The sequence below is a fragment of the Chiloscyllium plagiosum genome, unplaced genomic scaffold (genome assembly GCF_037043375.1).
Source record: "Chiloscyllium plagiosum isolate Xiang-an unplaced genomic scaffold, Cpla_swu_hap1 HiC_scaffold_28, whole genome shotgun sequence".
Classification (NCBI taxonomy): domain Eukaryota; kingdom Metazoa; phylum Chordata; class Chondrichthyes; order Orectolobiformes; family Hemiscylliidae; genus Chiloscyllium; species Chiloscyllium plagiosum.
The window spans coordinates 34943867-34963520 of NW_028270166.1; the positions used below are offsets into that span (position 1 = coordinate 34943867).

At 42.0% G+C, this 19654-nt stretch overlaps 1 protein-coding gene across 1 annotated transcript in view; it reads right to left on the reverse strand.

Annotated features, from left to right (window-relative positions):
• The window catches only part of tnfaip8l1 (tumor necrosis factor, alpha-induced protein 8-like 1), a 70185-nt gene extending 53042 nt beyond the window's left edge, over positions 1-17143 (reverse strand). The window contains exon 1 of the mRNA XM_043720982.2: positions 16878-17143. The gene's annotated coding sequence lies outside the window, so the exon portion shown is untranslated. The remainder of the gene's footprint in view (positions 1-16877) is intronic.
• Positions 17144-19654: the final 2511 nt, after the last annotated feature.

The window sequence follows — 19654 nt, forward strand, 5'->3', positions numbered from 1 at the left end:
ACAACAAGGGTCGGCCATTCAGCCGCTCTAACCTGTTCTTCCATTCAATAAGATCATGGTTGATCTGTAGCCTAAACCTAAATGCTTGCCTTGGGCCCATATCCCTCGATATCCTTGCTTAATAAAAGGTTATCTCTCAGATTTAAATTTAACAATTGATTGAGCATCGACAGTCGTTTGAGGAAGAGAGTTCCAAACCTCCACTACTCTTTGCATGTCTTTCTAACATCTCTCCTGAGTGGTTTGGGCCTAATTCTTAGACTACGCACCTCCCCCCCGCCCATTCTAGAATCTTCCACCAGTAAAGACAGTTTATCTTTATCTACCCTGTCTTTTCTTCTTACTAACCTAAAGACCTCAATTGGATCACCCCTTAACCTTTGAAAGGCCTAATTTGTAGAATCTCTCCTCATAACTTAACCTCTGAAGTGCAGGTATCGTCCTTGTAAACCTGTGGTGAACTCCTTCCAAAGCCAAAAATACCCTTCCCTAGATGTGGTGCCCAGTCTGCCTACAATACTCTGAGCAAGCTCTAGCTAGGGTTTTGTATATCTGCCACATAACATCTGCAGCCCTATGGTCCAGCCTTTTAGATATGAAGGTCAGCATTCCATTAGCCTTCTTGACTATTTTCTGTACCAGTTCATGGCATTTTAAACAGCTATGCACTTGAACCCCCAAGTTTTATTGGACATCTACTGTACTTAACTTTGCACCTTCTCATAAAAATACCCTGATATATCCTTTTTTGGTCTGAAATAGATTTTAATATGATGTAATGTGAGGTGTTCTATTTGCCACAGCTTTGCACATTCAGCTAATCAATATCAGCAAATTTGGATATTTGACTTTTTATGCCATTATCAAAGTTGTTAATGAATATTCTGAATACATGACGTCCCAACACAGATCCCCACACCACTAATCACGCCCTGCCAACTTGTGTACTTACCCATTATTCCAACGCTCTATTTCCTGCCACGCAACAAATTTTCTATCCATGCCAGTAATGTGTCTTCTGTTCCGTGGGCTTCTACCTTGGTTAATAGTCTGGTTGCGTGGATCTTTATCAAAAGTCCATCCATCAAATTACCTCTGTCCACCACCTTTGTCACCACTCCAAGTATTTCTGCGGTTTATCAGCATAACCTACTCTTCATGAATCCATGCTGACTTTCCCTGATTTGCTGAAAGTTTGAGGTAATCAGTTACCCTATCTTCAATTATACACCCCAACAATTTCCCCACCACAGACATTTCTAAGCCCAGACGGCACTATTTTAAGGTGAGGACTAAATGGTTTAGAGGAGATAGGAGGAAAAAAAAATTCACTCAGAAATATGGAATGCACTGCCTGAGAGTGTGGTGGAGGCAGATACTCTGGCAACATTTACGAAGCATCTGGATGAGCACTTAAAATACCAGAGTAGAGTAAGTTATGGACAAAATGCAGGTAAATGAGATTATCGAAGTGTTTGCTAATCAGTATAGACATGGTGGGCTGAAGAACCTGTTTATATGTTGTATGGCTCCATGATTCTGTCATGATGTGGTTGCAGGCTCTGACAGGTAGGTGCCAATCTTGGGAAGTTCCTATGATTTTCTAATTCCATTTCCATTTTGAAAATCTGAGGAAATGTAAATATCAGTTGATAGTGGGCAACACCACGGACAAGTCACTATTTGCTTTTATGTACTTTAGTTTGTCCAAAATGATAAAATACAACAGTGTCATTCTGAGGAACCGTGAAACAGAAATTAAGTGGGTACTGTACGAATAAAATCCACTTCTGGCAACATCCGAGGAGCAGGACATAAGCCCTTCATCAGGAATGTGCTCCTGTTCTTTGGATGCTGACTGGCCTGCTGTGCTTTTCCAGCATCACATTCTCGACTCTGATCTCCAGCATCTGCAGTTCTCACTTCCTCCAAAAAAAAAACCCATCTGTCTGAATTTAGTCCACAATTTTATGGGCAATTGCTGATGTTCATATCTAACCATGCCCTGAGGTTCCTAAGCAGAGTCCTACATGTTCAGCATTCAAATAATGAATAGGTGCATTTGTTGTGCAGTGGTATCTACAACCTCCACACATATTTCCACTTCAGTCTGCTGACAACAGACAACGGTTTCCCTTAGAGAATGAGAGGGAAGGTTGGATGGTTCTCACTCGAGGTTCTGGTGGAGGTGGTACAGTGTAGAGGGAATGCCGTTGTTCACAAATCAGCGATGGGATGGCAGAAAGGGATGGAATGAAAGCTTCAGAGTTAGCAAGCAATTAGTGAGGAGTGCAGTACCCATAACTCGTCTCTTGTGCTGCAAATAATTACACCGTCACAAACTCAACACACTCCAACCACAATCTAAACAATCACAGTGTCCTCTGGTTGTTGATCTCACTGCTAAGGGAAATATGACCTTGCTTTCCATTCTATGTCGGCTTTTCATAGTTTTATGCGCAAGTCAGTCTTCCCTTGGCCTTTTCATTTTCAAGGAAAGGAACCTCAGCCTATTCAATCTTTGCTCAAAGTTAAAATTCTTCAATTCTGCCAACACCCTCTGAAATCTCCTCCCTAGTGCAATCATATCCTTCCTGCAATGTGGTGTCCAGACCTTCTGTATTCACAACTACTTCAGATTCCTAATTCCCTGAACCTGCTCTCATTCTCAAGTGCCAGAATGGCTGCTCACCCAGTTCTTTTGATGATAGCCACACACGCTGTACCCTGAACTCTTCTCATCATGTCATTGCATGCTCCCAGGAACAAGAGACACCTTTTCCCTTCCAGTCTAATTAGAAAATGAGGAAGAGCCACCTGACCCTCAGTGGGGTGCGGGGAGTGCAGGACATAGACATTGTTCCCATTAGTACGATGTATCAGCTCTGAAACCAGCATCTCACATCATCTAAAGGTTGGGTTAGGGAACGAGGGATTGGGAATAGTACAAACGTACAAGAAACCCAGAGTGGCTTCATACTGCTAGATGAGAGCCCTGCTCAGCTTCTGGCAGCAGTATCTATAGCTCTTCACATAAATACTGCCAGCACTTTCATTTCAATGGCGTTTCTCACCCTTCAGAAGATCATAGTTGCCATCTTTCTTCCAAAAGGGATAAAGTAATGATTGTGAATGATTGTAATTTGCCTGCGTGCATGTGTCTCTGTGCACGTGTGTGTTTGTGCATGTCTATGTGCATGTGCACATGTGTATATATGTAACTAATTAGTGAGTTTTGAGAAGATTTGTAGCTCAGGTTGAGGGTTTGGATGTAGGTTTGTGTGGTGAGCTGCAAGGTTCATTTTCAGACGTTTCGGTACCCTACTAGGTAACATCTTCAGTGGGCCTCAGGCGAAACAATGCTGAAAATTCCTGCTTTCTATTTATATGTTTGGGTTTCTTTGGGTTGATGATGTCATTTCCTGTGGTGATGTTATTTCCTGTGGTGAAGTCACTCCTGGATCTTATACAGACAACGAGCAAAACTAATGTCATTTACAAAATACCGTGCAAAGACTATAACAAACAATACATTGGACAAACAGGCAGAAAACTAACCATCAGGATACATGAACATAAATTAGCCACAAAAAGATATGACCCTCTCTCACTAGTCTCCTTACATACAGCTAAGGAAGGACACCACTGACAGGGACAACACATCCACCCTAGGACAAGCCAAACAAAGACACACATGAGAATTCCAACATAACTCAATCAACAAACACGTCGAGTTAGACCCCATCTACCACCCACTGAGAAAAGGGGCAGGGGGTGACTTCACCACAAGAAATAACATCACCACAGGAAATGACATCATCAACCCAAAGAAACCCAAACATATAAATAGAAAGCAGGAATTTTCAGCATTGCTTTGCTTGAGGCTGACTGAACATGCTACCTAGTAAGGTAATGAAACGTCTGGAAGTGTAGCCAATTGTACATGCTGGCACTGAAGAACAGCAGTGGCATCACAGATGCCACCTTGCTGGATTTAAGCTGGGCCAACAGTCCTGTGTGACAGAGGGGCAGAATTCTTAGTGTTTGTGTTTGCGGTTGATGCTAAATGAAGGTTCTCACCCTGCATTGTGTGGCGAATAGACATTGGACAATGATTTTCCCTGAATTGGCCACAGAGCATGCTTCCTGCCCCATTAAGGACACTGAGCAGAATATTGAAGTTAGGGAGCTAAATAAGAAGTCCTCCAGCTCAGAAGAAACTCCCGCCTGCTGTTGAGGTAAGAGATTTCTGCCATCTTGGAGTATTTCTCAGCAATGTTTAAAACTTGTAAATTTCAAAATGCCAACAGTGGTATGGCCACCCTCATGGGGGATGGTGGTAGTCAGTAGCTGGTTCTGTCACCAGGGGGGCAGGAAGGCCCAAGCTCCTGTCTGGGGTGAGTGCTGCATCCCTGGTTTGCAAATGGAAGGTCACCTCGAGCCACCTGTTTTGTTCCCCAGGCTACAGAGAAACTGCAGACCATCCTCTGTCAATGGGCCTTTAAAGGGGCTATTGGCTTGGCTGGGTCACACACCTACTGCTTGTAAATGGTAGCTCCTCTACACCTGGAAAGAAGGCCCAGGGTTCATGCAGGGTTTGTTCAGTGTAGGGAGTGGAAATTATATTTGAAAAGTCAGGCTTAAGAAGATGGTGGATGAATTTGACAAACCAAATGTTTGGCGCAATGGATAGTCTGCCTGAAGGTTGGTGGAGGTAGGACATGGTGGGGTCCACCTCTGGCTTGGTCAGTTGGCCTAACGTGGAGTCAGCAACTGGTGGAGCCAAAACATGGTGGAGCATCGCATAACAGATAACACTTCACTGCTTCCATGGAAGGCCAAGAAGCTGGCAAGAGATGGCAGGGGATTGCAACAGAAGCTCAGGCAGCTACTACTGTAGCTATGGGTTGAAAGGAGCTTTCAGTTTGTCTCAGATTCCCAGAGGTCTTTCCTCCATCAGATCATCTGACCAAATGCCCCAAAGGCAATGAAATCAGAGTCATAGATCAAACCCTAGAAATATCTCCCTTTCTGGATGCCAGCATTTCTGCTCCTTCCCCTGTCATTAAACTGCTGCTCTTTCAGTTCCTGGCCAGACTATCTGATAGCACCCACAGGATAGTCAATATAAACACGTTGCAAGGTAAAGCTACAAGTGTCCTTGGATGTGTTGAGTACTAGAAGAATGCAAAGTGTGAAGTGTTAGATTTGGTGATTCAACTCTTGTCTTATTCTTTCTGGTGAAGGGATAGAAACAATTGAGTGTCAATGGTGAATTGTTGATGGATTTTCACTAAGGCATGTGACAGCGGCGCTTTCAAGTCTGATGCTCAAGGTTACTTCTCAAAAGCAGATTATAATTAGATGGTGATGCATGTTCCTCTCAGGTATGGATCATCGTGCTGAAATCTGGAGGTCTTCTGGCTTGCCTCATCCTTGTCCTTGTTCTCTTTTGCTTCCTGACCTTTGACCCTCTCACACCAGTAATGGTGTGAATAGCTGATTTCTCAATTGCCAGATTGTGGAATATACAGCAAAACACTAGGAATCTGGAGCTTTCCAGTTGTCCTCTTCCAGTCCCTCCTCCAGCAGCTAGTACTGTTCCACCTACCCCTAGTATCTCCTCCAGACCAAAGAGAATCCCTCACTAAATTCATATGACCAGGTATTCCCTTTCTCCAGGTCACTGCAATATGGTTTTCAATAAGGTACATCACTCACTCTCTTTAAGTGATGTGGCCATGAATTTCCAGACAGATGTTGCTCATGCATTGGTGAAGTCTTGATGAAATGTCCCATAAGTCTGAATATGTATCCAAATTCTTTTTCAAACATTGTCAATCTCAATCAGCAAGTGAAGGCTGAACCTGGCTCACAATCCACACCAATGTTGTTTTTCACTCCTAGTCATTCATCAAGGTCTGTAATTGCAGAACCAACCTGAGAAATGGAAGATGGCCTCTTTAGTAGGTACTTGAAGCCAATCCAATTGATACTCAGAGGCTTAATTGTCTCCATTCCTGGTGCTCAGTTAGATTTCTTCAGCGAGCCGGCATTATGTTTTCAAAGATAACTATTCAAGCAACTCAAATTTCCATCTTGGTCACCTAAGAGGCTTAAATGATAGTGCTTCAATGACAGGCACTACACACTATGACAAGGAAAATAGCCCTTATGGGGTGTGCTCATAAATGTCAACACTCGAGTCTGAAATCAAAGTAATCACATCATCGAGAAGTTACAACATGGACATTTGCCATTTGGCTCAACCAGCCTGCCAATTTTAAATATCCAGGTGGACAGTAAACCTTGCCCACAAATCGCTCTGTTCCCTTTTCCTTCAACCAGCAACAAAGCCATTCTTTAAATGATGATATGGCCTCTAGTTATAGCATTATAGAGATGTAGAGCACAGAAACAGACCCTTTGGTCCAACTCGTCCAATTGTTGACCCCAGAAGTGTATTCCATGGCCTCTTAACATCATATGATAACAATATTCTGGGCAGAAGTGGGTACTGCAGATGCTGGAGATTAGAGTCAAAATTAGAGTGGTGCTAGAAAAGCACAGCAGGTCAGGCAGCATCCGAGGAGCTGTGCTTTTCCAGCACCACTCTAATCTTGATAACACTATTCACCTATTCTCTGTCCTAGACATATTACATTTAATTTTATACCCATATTACCTTGTTTAAGCTGCATCAATCAATGGTCAAAGTCTGTTTCTACTTCCTGTATCCCAACCCCTCACTGTTTAAACAACTGTCATATCTCATCCTTTAACATTTTGTGTTCTAAAGATGTCAACATTTTATTAGTGTTACAGATGTAAGTGATATAACTTCGGTGATAATAGACAATAGGTACAGGAGTAGGCCATTCATTATGATCATGGCTGATCATCCTCAATCAGTATCCTGTTCCTGCCTTATACCCATAACCCCTTGATTCCACTATCATTAAGAGCTCTATCCAACTCTTTCTTGAAAGTATCCAGAGACTTGGCCTCCACAGCCTTCTGGGGCAGAGCATTCCACACACCCACCACTCTCTGGGTGAAGAAGTTCCTCCTCAACTCTGTTCTAAGTGGCCTCCCCCTAATTTTTAAACTGTGTCCTCTGGTTCGGGACTCACTCATCAGCGGAAACATGCTTCCTGCCTCCAGAGTGTCCAATCCTTTAATAATCTTATACGTCTCAATCAGATCCCCTGATGACAGTGTCTTTGCTAGTTCTTTCACATTTATTGAGCAAAGCCAATGGCAATTGAGTAATTGGATGCAGAACCCTTGCTATCTTTTCAGAGCAGCAGTGGAAACCTACATTTCCTTAAATTTTGTTCATTGGTCAGGGTTTGCCTGCTTTTTTTTGTGCAGGGGAGTATAGTTACAATGTCCCACTGCCACTCAATTAAAATATAAAGATTCATTGAGGTTTGTAACTCAGTGATTGTACACAAAACTTTTCCCCAAATGACTTGGTGCGAAGTGGCACATGATGGTAAAATAAATGTCAGTGGAATGTCAGGATTTAGTAATCTTGCTTCATTTTACTGGCATAAGTCCCAGGTTATGAAAGGTTCTGTATACAGGTAAATGCAAATCTTCTTCTATAACAATGACCTCTCTTGATGAAATAATTGTCTTTGGGTTGTTTGATGCAAAGCACTGAGTCTATCAAATACAAATGAGAACCACAGACCTTCGTTTTCTCAAATATAGTGAGGCCAGTAGAGTCAAAACATATTTCCTCCAAAACTCACGAAACCTGACAACAAACATAAGGTGGCATCACTACTTTGGAGCAGTTGTGTACCCTCAGCCATCTCAGTGTTGCTGCTGATGTTGTGATTTCCCTCTCTTGTGCAAATGCAGTGTGCCCAAAGCATCAAGAGTAAGGGCATAATAAGGGGGATGTGATGGCCTTGTGGCATTGTCAGTCAACTGTTAGTCCACAGGTTCAGATAATGTTCTGGGGACCCGGTTTTGAACCTAACCATGGCCAATGGTGGAATTTTAATTCATTAAAACTCTGGAATTAAGGGTCCAATTGTCCATTTGACAATTGCCATCTGGTTCACTAATATCCCATAGGAAAGGAAACTGTTGTCCTTATCTGGTTTGGCCTCCATGTGAGTTCTGACCCACAGTAATGTGGCTGACTCTTAATTGCCTGAAAGACAGTTAGGCACGGACAATAAACACTGGCCTGCTTAGTGATACCCATATTCTGTGAATGAATTAGGAAGAAATGTGGAATCATAAGGCAATTACAAAGCCATTTCATCTATTCAGAGGCAACTTTGAGTTCACTACTTTGAGATCAACTGAGGAATGGCTCATGTTATTAAATAATATTGGAGTTTTCTTCACCTCTCTTCGACCTGAAATTAAATCCTACAAATTGATTCCCATGATGCGGTGAGAGATCATGAATTCTGTGGTGAGGAACTAGATTTCCTGCCTCTCAAGAGACCATTCAATATCTACAAGGAATACTCACCACCAGCATGAATCTGAGCACCTCTCTAACAGCACAAGTAATATTTGCGCCACACTAAGTGTCCATCGGTAACCATCTTACAACAAGAGAGAACCTAACCAATGTCCTTGCAGTTCAATAATATTGCCACTAATTGGCAACAAAAGCAACACCATCTCTAAGTTGGCCTCTAACCTGACTTGGAATGCTATCAATACTCTCTCAATTTCACTGGCATTAGATCCTAGATTCCTAGGCATTAAGATTCCTTCTTAATAACTCTGCAGATGTAACTATAACATGTAAATGTCAGAAATTCAATAAGGCAGCTCGCAATGGCCTTCTAAATAAGGATGGACAATATGTAATGGCTTTGACAGCAACGTTGACATCCCAAGAAAAGTAAAATCACATGTTGTATGAAGAATTTACTGATATTATTCCAATATTGTATTTAGTATTGTAATCCGAGAGTTCGAGACTGTGTCTTTTTGTCTTAATCTCAATTTAGAGTCATAGAGTTATAGAGACGTAAAACACGGAAACAGAACGTTCAGTCCAAATCATCCATGCCAACAAGATATCCCAACCTAACCTAATCCCACCTGCCAGCAACTGGCTCACATCCCTCCAAACCCTTCCTCTTCATATACCCATCCAAATGCCTTTTAAATATTGCAAATGTACCAGCTTCCACCCCTTCCTCTTGCAGCTCATTCTATACACCTACCACCTTCTGCGTGAAAATGTTGCCTCTTGAGTCTCTTTTATATCTTTCCCCTCTCACTCTAAACCTATGCACTCTAGTTTTAGGAAAAGACCTTGTCTATTTATCCTATCCATGCCCCTCATGATTTTATAAACCTCTATAAGGTCACCTCTCAGCCTCCGATGCTCCAGAGAAAACAGCCCTAGCCTATTCAACCTCTCCCTATAGTTCAAATCCTCCAACCCTGGCAACATTCTTGTAAATCTTTTCTGAACCTTTTCAAGGTTCACAACATCCTTCCGATAGGAAGGAGACCAGAATTGCATGCAACACTCCAACAGTGGCCTAACCAATGTCCAGTACAGCAGCAACATGACCTTCCAACTCCTGTAATCAATACTCTGACTAATAAAAAAAGCATATCAAACGCTTTTGTCACTATCCTGGCTACCTGCGACTCTACTTTTAAGGAGCAATGACCCTGCACAACAAGATCTTTGTTCAGCAACACTCCGAAAGTGAATTTAATTGAAAGTAATCCTCAGATGAACTTTCTCAAGGCCATGGATCAATACGTATATCTGCAAGACAATCTCAGAAACACCTGTCTTCAAGTTTATCAAGATTTTCCTCATCATTTTGACCTGGGGCAGAAGGAATTAGGCTCATGATTAGAGTCATAGAGATGTACAGCATGGAAACAGACTCTTCGGTCCAACCCGTCCATGTATCGCAACGCAATCTAGCCTCACCTGCCAGCACCCGGCCCTTATCCCTCCAAACCCTTTCTATTCATATACCCACCCAAATGCCTCTTAAATGTTGCAATTGTACCAGCCTCCACCACTTCCTCAGGCAGCTCATTCCATACCCGTACCACCCTCTGTGTGAAAAACTTGCCTCTTAGGTCTCTTTCCACTCTCACCCTAAACCTATGCCCTCTAGTTCTGGGCTCCCCGATCCCATGGAAAAGACTTTGCCTATTTACCTATCCATGCCCCTCATGATTTTATAAACCTCTATAAAGGTCACCCCTCAGCCTCCGACGCTCCAGGGAAAACAGCCCCAGCCTGTTCAGCCTCTCCCTATAGCTCAAATCCTCCAACCCTGGCAACATCCTTGTAAATCTTTTCTGAACCCTTTCAAATTTCACAACATCTTTCCAATAGGAAGAAGATCAGAATTGCACGCAATGTTCCGACAGTGGCCTAACCAATGTCCTGTACAGCCGCAACATGACCTCCCAACTCCTGTACTCAATACTCTGACCAATAAAGGAAAGCATACCAAATGCCTTCTTCACTATCCTATCTACCTGCGATTCCACTTTCAAGGAGCTAAGAAAATGCACTGTAAGGTCACTTTGTTCAGCAACACTCCCTAGGACCTTACCATTAAGTGTATAAGTCCTGCTAAGATTTGCTTTCCCAAAATGCAGCACCTCGCGTTTATCTGAATTAAACGCCATCTGCCACTTCTCAGCCCATTGGCCCATCTGGTCAAGATCCTGTTGTAATCTGAGGTAACCCTCTTCGCTGTCCACTACACCTCCAATTTTGGTGTCATCTGCAAACTTACTAACTGTACCTCTTATGCTCACATCCAAATCACGGTGGCTTGGTAGTTAGCACTGCTGACTGACAGCAGTAGGGTCCCAGGTTTGATTCCAGCCTCAGGTGACTGTCTGTGTGGTGTTTGCACATTCTCCTTGTGTCTGCGTGGATTTCTTCCCACTGTCCAAAGATATGCAGGTCACGTGAATTGGCCATGCTAAATTGCCTATACTGTTAGGTACATTAGTCAGAAATGGGTCTGGGTGGGTTACACTGTACAGGACTTTGGAAGGTGTGGACTTGTTGGGCTAAAGGGAAAATCTTGATGCTGCAGATCATTTGATTCAACATTTTGGGCTGGCATGGTGGCTCAGTGGTTAGCACTGCTGCCTCACAGCACCAGAGTCCCTAGTTCGAATCCAGCCTTGGGCGACTGTGTGGAATTTGCACATTCTCCCCATGTCTGCGTGGGTTTCCTCAGGTGCTCCGGTTTCCTCCCACAGCCCAAAGATGCACAAGTCAGATAAATTGGCCATGCTAAATTGCCAATAGTGCAAGGTGCATTAGTCAGAGGGGAAATGGATCTGGGTGGGTTACTCTTCGGCAGGTTGGTGTGGACTTATTGGGCTGAACTGCCTGTTTCCACACTGTAGGGAATCTAATCTGTATGTAAATGACAAAAAGTAGAGGGCCCAGCACTGATCCTTGTGGCACTCCACTGGTCACAGGCCTCCAGTCTGAAAAACAACCCTTCACCACCACCACCCTCTGTCTTCTACCTTTGAGCCACTTCTGTATCCAAATGGCTAGTTCTCCCTGTATTCCATGAGATCTAACCTTGCTAATCAGTCTTCCATGGGGAACCTTGTCGACCGCCTTATTGAAGTCCATATAGATCACATCTACCGCTCTGCCCTCATCAAACCTCTTTGTTACTTCTTCAAAAAACTCAATCAAGTTTGTGAGACATAATTTCCCACATAAAGCCATGTTGACTATCCCTAATCAGTCCTTGCCTTTCCAAATACATGTACATCCTGTCCCTCAGGATTCCCTCCAACAACTTGCCCACCACCGACTCAGGCTCACTGGTCTATATTTCCCTGGCTTGTCCTTATCAGCCTTCTTAAATAGTGGCACCACGTTAGCCAACCTCCAGTCTTCCGGCATCTCACCTGTGACTATCGTTGATACAAATATCTCAGTAAGAGGCCCAGCAATCACTTCTCTAGCTTCCCACAGAGCTCTAGGGCAGACCTGATCAGGCCCTGGGGATTTATCCACGTTTATGCATTTCAAGACATCTAGCACTTCCTCCTCTGTAATCTGGACATTTTGCAAGATGTCACCATCTATTTCCCTACCGTTTATATCTTCCATATCCTTTTCCACAGTAAATACTGATGCAAAATACTCATTTAGTATCTCCCCCATTTTCTGCCATTTGAGGGGCCCTATTCTCCCCATAGTTACTCTTTCGTACTTAATGTATTTGTAAAAACGGTTTGGATTCTTCTTAATTCTATTTGTCAAAGCTATCTCATGTCCCCTTTTTGCCCTCCCGATTTCCCTCTTAAGTATTCTCCTACTGCCTTTACACTCTTCTAAGGATTCACTCGATCTATCCTGTCTATACCTGACATATGCTTCCTTCTTTTTCTTAACCAAACCCTCAATTTCTTTAATCATCCAGCATTTCCTATACCTACCAGCCTTTCCTTTCACCCTGACAGGAATATACTTTTTCTGGATTCTCGTTATTTCATTTCAGAAAGTTTCTTCTTTGGTTTCTGCCTTATTCTCAGCTCTTCCAATGTCATTTACAATGTGTGTGTGTGTGAATCAGTTCCACAGTACAAACACACTGCTGAAGGAACTCTATTTCAGTACTAAATGAGACCATCATTGCTCTCATCTTTAAGTATTGCCCCAGGCTCATCTTGTCTATTGCAGTTGCCTGTATCAGCCCCATACTCCCGCTCATAACGCTCAACCCTGAGACATCAGTGTGACATTGCACCATTCTTTCACTCCAGCTCTGGTGACAGCTCATCATTGCCCTGCTATCTCGAAACATCTTCTCAACAACTTTTCCCTTTACCATCCGAGCTTTCAAAGTATTCCGAAATATGCTTTGCTTGAACTAAATTTGTCGTTTGAATTCACTCACCTTTTTTCTTTATTTTGTGCCTATTTCCATTTATCTAATCAGGAAAGTAGCCAGGGTCTCTTTCCAATGAGAATGCTATATAAATTCAATTTTTTCTTATTGGAGAGGCCCTTATATGACAAATTGAAACTGAGAGGTTGACCTTTGTAGTGCATGGAGGTTGCTGGGAGCAGGGTAGGAGTTGGAATTTGCTGAAAACTACAAAATAGTTCCCTTTGCGCAGTGCTCTTCGTTACAATTTTGGAACTGAGTCAAGTGATTGGATCAGAGTTAATAATGTAACCAGTTATTCAGCAAAGAAAACTGTTAGAAACAGAAGGGAGCATTGATTTCTGCACATTTGCTGCCTCCGGTTCTCACCATAACCTCTCCGTGATAAACTGTGAAAATAAGTCAGTGATCTTGTTGGAACGTCAAGCCAGATATCATGTATTTTATCATGGTCAGTTAGTCCTTCATTTCAGATAATTTACTGGACACATCAGTCAATATAAGACGACATGCAGGTCCAAACTACTAACAGCGTGATGAATGCCTTACAATTTTGCGGTAAATATCCAACAGTAGCCAAAAAATCAAAATAAAACTTGCATGATGGGGAACTATTTTCAAAATTTAGCAGGTAATTCCACTTTTATCCAAATGGCTCCCTAATTAAATATGCTTCCCAGGATAGTGCTCTCTAAGAGGGTTAGGATGACCTATCTAGTGACACCCATATTTCATGAGGCTTTTAAATTAATAAAAAATCTGGATAGCCCAGATTTGATTCCTAGTTTGGGTAAGAGTTCTGATTACATCTGCAAGAGCAATTGTTGGCTTCAATGCCTTTGGATTACCAAAAAACACAATCAGCAAAGATTCCTGCTTCTATTCCCTGTTAGTCAGCCGACTAGAAATAGACACTGGGTGAAGATAGGAACACATTCAGCTGTGATGCAATACTAATACAGTCAAATAACCTGGAGCAAGTAGATCTCAGCAAAAGGCAATGACTACATAGGTAGATGCCTTAGGACATCTACATCCTTGCAATCCAGCCTAAATTCAGCATCTTCAAATAGGGGACATTTCCAGCAATAAAACAGGAGGAATAACTTCTTGTGAACGATTAACAGGGCACGTACAAATCTTCCACAAATACTTTGCCTCACTGGAAAATATCCAACATATTGGGTGCAACAGAAGGAAGCAATCGAAAAGCAGCTTTCACACATGCAGAAAGAAGTTGGCTTCTTTCCAGAAGAAGCCTGAATAAAATCAAATTGTTTGGCACTGCCTACAAAGCCAGCATTGCAAAAAAAAAGAAAAGAGAGCTGGGAAGAAACTAAGAAAAATAAAGCAGTATTTTGAAGTGGCTTACTGGAGTAAATGGACTGGCTGGTGTGGACTGGAACCACACCAGGTGAAGAAAAATCTCAGATTTGATCCCCTCCAGGGTTGGCTAACCTTAGCCAAGGCTGTAACTGAACAACTGGGCGGCACGGTGGCACAGTGGTTAGCACTGCTGCCTCACACTGCCAGAGACCCAGGTTCAATTCCCGCCTCAGGCATCTTTCTGTGTGGAGTTTGCACATTCTCCCCGTGTCTGCGTGGGTTTCCTCTGGGTGCTCCAGTTTCCTCCCACAGTCCAAAAATGTGCCGGTTAGGTGAATTGGCCATGCTAAATTACCCGTAGTGGTGAAAGGGTAAATCCAGGGGAATGGGTCTGGGTGGGTTGCGCTTCGGCGGGTCGGTGTGGACTTGTTGGGCCGAAGGGCCTGTTTCCACACTGTAAGTAATCTAATCTAACTGCCATCAGGTTCTGCAACCTGAGCTAGGGAAAAGGGGAGAGAGAAAAGTAACCAATTCATGCTAGTGACAGCTTGAATGTGGGTATCAAATGAAGACAAGATGCTGTCTGGTCATTATGCCCTCCACAAGTGAAGATCCAGACTGACATGGGAAGATTGACTGCTCAGGCTAGGTGGGACAATGATGACACAAATGAAGACCTGATACCCCAGGAAGTGTTTGTACTTTCAAAATGAGAACAAAATAAATGAAGGACATTATTTGATCCTTCCTTTAATGTATTCTTAGGATAAAATGAACGTTCTTTACAACTTTCTCTCTCATCCGTAAATGCTGGGGATGCTCACCACAGATCAGTGTGGCTCAGTGGGTCTTACTGTCAGCTCTGAGACACAAGATTCTGAGTTCAAACCCCATTTCAGAGTCAGAATGCAATGCTGAGAAAGGGCTGCATATTTTTTGGGTGAGACATTAAACACAGGTTCCACCTCCTTCATTACAAGTCAGTGTCAGACTCTCTCAATGAGAGGCACACAGGATGGGAGAACTCCCTTCCCAGCATGGGCAAAACTAGGAGATGACAAATTCAGTACAAAGTCCAAACAATATGTGCCAAGCTGACCTGAAAGTTGGATCGGTTACATTTTCACTATGACTCTGTTATCACAAATGACTCAGAAATAAAGTTTCTTTGGTTCAAAAAAAAAACCACAGCAAGATAACAATCTCTTTGCAATAGACTAGCTTGAAATAGCAGTAACAAATTTTCTTTTACTTGGAATGTGAACAATAGAAATAGTTTGAGTCTTTGTGGCTTAGCAACTGACTTATATGACGTGAATATTACATCCATCCCCATTTCCTCCCTTCCTGAAGTCGTATATGCTGTCCATTCCAGCTACCTTTTGTGACAATTTACAAACAAAAACAGAATGTGCAGCAGCATCCATGGAGAGAAAAACTGAGTTGACATTTCGAGGTCAGTGACACTTTGTCTGGATCATTGGAGTTGAAACTTTAGCACTTCTTTTGTTTCCAGAGTGCTGCCAGTCCTGTTGATTTTCTTCAGCCCTTTCTGTTTTTGTATCAGAATTCCAGCATCCCCAGTTTTTTTTTGTTTACTTTAGCAATTCCCAATTCTGTTTCAGGTCAGCAAAGACTGGAAAGCTACTTCCTGATCTGTAAGGCTTCCAAGTCAGGACAATGTATTCACCACTGAGTATCGAAAGAGTGTAAAGTACATTTCCATATTGAGTCTGAAAGTTTCATAAATTTACTGGGGTCTTGCTTTGGCTCCTTCATTTTTAAACACCTATCCTCCTTAAGAAGATGACTCGTGTAAGACATGTTAAGATACCATTTAACATCCATTGCTACCTCTAGTAGTTTGAGATCACCAGGCAACTGAGCAGAGGAAAGGTGATTCAGGTAAACTAGTAAGACTGGCTAAAGTTTGTTACTCATTACCATGGAAACTATTCCCCTCCCTTCCTCTGCTTCCGAGAGCTCTTGATTGGTACAATTAAGCACTTGGTCGTCTCTGATTGGCTCTGTTACACGTCACGTTAATTGGATACATTTCGAATAGGATGAAATTGACAGTACAATTGGCAACAATTCCAAACAAAAAAAACAGGTTTAATTCCAGGGATAGTGGAATAGATTCTCCTGCTCGCTCAACTACAGCAGAGGGGAAAAAAATCTGACTTGTTCTATTATCTCCAGGCTTCACTGACTACCTTTTAAAAAAAAACACAAATTGACCTGTTCTCTCTCTGATGTATATTTATCGGGCAAAATGCAACTCCTGCAGTGAGGGAAAACTCATCGTCCCATAAAAATATCCTTTGAATACAGAGACCGAAAAGTCAACAAATATCAAAAATATAGCGAGATTGGGGATTTTCGCAATTGAACCTTTGTAAAAGTGGTTATTCTAAGTGAGCGACTGAACCCTCTACATGGGTTTATGTAAGACTTAAAGGGGTTTAAACCGGATTACATTCAAGAACTCAAGGTACACATTTGCTTAGTATTGGTTTTAATGTAGAGGTTATACCCACCTTCATAGATTCCTTCTGTCACGCTACTTACTCTATGTTTATATAATCTATATAAATATTTCTTTGTTTCCTTCTTCTCTATTTGTTCCGCTAAAATCATTCTTTTTACCTGTTTTCCTTAAACCGCGAACTTTGATCCGGCTCCCTGCGAACTCCTCACAACTTTTTTTTTGCAAACAGAGGTGGGGGGCGGTGGATGAGAGACAAAAATGAAGCCCTTTTTCGTTTCCACGGATCAGGTTTGAAAGGCTGTAAATTCGTAGCAGGCTCCAGGTTTCGGAGGGTGAATCATTCGCCAAATAAACAGCCGAGAACCGGCGGGTACTCAGAAACTGAACCCCCTTGTTAGCCGAGTTTGAAACTTGACTCCAGCAGAGAGAGAGAGAAAAAAGTTTCAAATTTGCAAGGAACTGTCATGTCCACACGGCTGAGGAGTTGTTGATCGACATTCAATGTGACCAATCCAGATGCTCTGTGTCGCTGGTAGCGAGCTGTGGAGTTGAACGAGGGCGGGCACTGAGCAGAGCTGTCTACCAACGCCAAGTTTCAATGTTAGTAGTTTATTTTTCTTTCGGTACACTTCCTTTCTCCAGCCCATTCCCATTTAAAGATTTCATTCCTTATCCGCCAAATTCAGGCGGCTTTGCGGGGGTTTGCAATTTCTGAATGAATATTGCAACAAATATTTACACATCTTTTCCTTGTAAACCATGATCAGATTTTTCCTGTTTCCCACATATTCTTCCGGCATACTTATTTACTCAAGGGCAAACATACAATACTGGAATAATGAACATTTCTACACATGTATCCCTACAGTTGAATTAGGCAACCACATCTGCTTGTTGCACTTGGATAACTCGCTCACAACTCCGTGAACATTTTGACTAGTTGAAAATAACTTCAAATGCAATTAAACTATTTGGAGGTTGATTGTTGTTTGATTATATTATTCTAAAACGACTTAGGAACTATATTATCAAGTGTATGTATATATGTATGGCACATTGCCCACTGGTGTGCTACAATCTGTACTGGAAAGTAATTGTCTATGATTAAGTAATATACGGTGAGATGGAAGATGTTTGGATGTAATACATACTGGATATAACATATATTGGATGTAAAATGTATTGGATGAAAGTTCCAAGATCTGAATTGTAAAATGGGATTATTCCAGAATATTGGCACCTGCAAGATCTAAAACCTACCATTTCACAGGGTCACACATTAGAGGCATTCGCTAATTGGGTTAGTTCCCATTTGTGTCAAGCTAACCAGGAAACATGCAGAGTTACTACAAAACCTAGTTAGAACTGGTTAGCTTGGTCAGAACTGTAATGTTTTTGCTTCTTGTGTGAGACCAGTAAGATAAGGAAAGACTTAGTTTGAGTTGTAGCATTTCAATTTGTTACAAAGGCAAGCCGATCTGCCTGTTAAGCTGGCTGTATAAAATTCTTCTACAACTTAAGAAGAGGGACAGTTTACATTTATAGTCAAATAAAATGTCACGAGACTCTTCATTGATAGGTGCTCGGTACCCTGAGCCTGGAGTGTTGAAATGGGTGACAGGAAAGCTGCTTGAAGTAATGGGTTTTGAGCAAGTTCTTAAAAAAGGAATGAAAGTTGGAAGGATTTGGGAGGGAATTTCGGTGAATAAGATTCTGAAGACATGGTTAACAATGCTGCATAATGGAAGGGTGTTGGAGAAGAGTCAGAGGACTGGGCAATTTGATTCAGAGAAATAACGATGGTGGAAAAGATTACAGAAATAGAGCAGGGTGGGGCCTGAAGATTAATGTTATAATTGCTGGATGTTGCAAAACAGTGGGCATTTAAGTAACGTTCTTAAACTTAAGGTAAAATGAGTAGTTTGGAGTAAGGAAGGTGACTTCCTAGGAAATCTGCTTGGAACAATTGTTTGCATCCTAAATCTGCCTGGATACAGTCCAACCTGATCTCATATTCGAACTGCACAGAGATAAACTGAGATGATCTGGTTGCCATTATGACAGGAATCAGGTTGAACCTTGTTGGAAGTCAGGTGGAAGTTCCAACACTTGCACATAAGAGGAGGCACCTATTCTTATTCTACACAGAATCACAACCTGCTAGAGGGAGTCACTCTTAGCAATTTTAAAGAAATTATTTGTAACATTGCTGCTATGAAATAAAAGACTGCTTTTGGAATAATCATGTGAGTATGTTCAGAAAATGGCGTGAGGGGACTGTCATGTCTAGAAGGCATGAAGAGATCATATTTTTAAAAAAATGTTCTTGCTTAAACTGTTTTTAAAAACTATTTTCTACACGTTTCTGCATTGATGATATGACTGTTGCTCATCACATGATGCATGTTAACCCCAATTTCTAAAATGTTCTGAACAGCAGTAACCAGGGGACAAAAGCTTACATCATTCTGCTGAAACGTCACACTTCTTGCATCGTATTGATATTCCAGCCAAGCCAACAGAAAGGATCTGCAAATGCAATGTCTCTCAGAAACACATTATACATGGATAGGCACTTACGATGCCACAGTTATCTCCTAACACAATGCATTTGAAAAGCATCATCACAGCCATTTTGTTAGTTGATTTTTTTTCAAGCAGCAGCCCCAGCCGTGTAACTGAAACCGACAGTTACTGAACAAGTTTAATTTCGAAATTTTAACATTTTCCATAGTATCCTTTTTCAGACCAAGACAGAAATGACAATCAGCTACAGCTTGATTTTAGTCTTAACCCCTCTTGAAACCTGATTTCTGGAAATAACCACGCATTTCACCTGTAAATGAACTCATTTCCCTGCTTACTAGAACTATGTAGCTGTACTACCTTCAACTGCATTTGAACATCTATGCGAAGGAATTCTGTCAGACTAGCC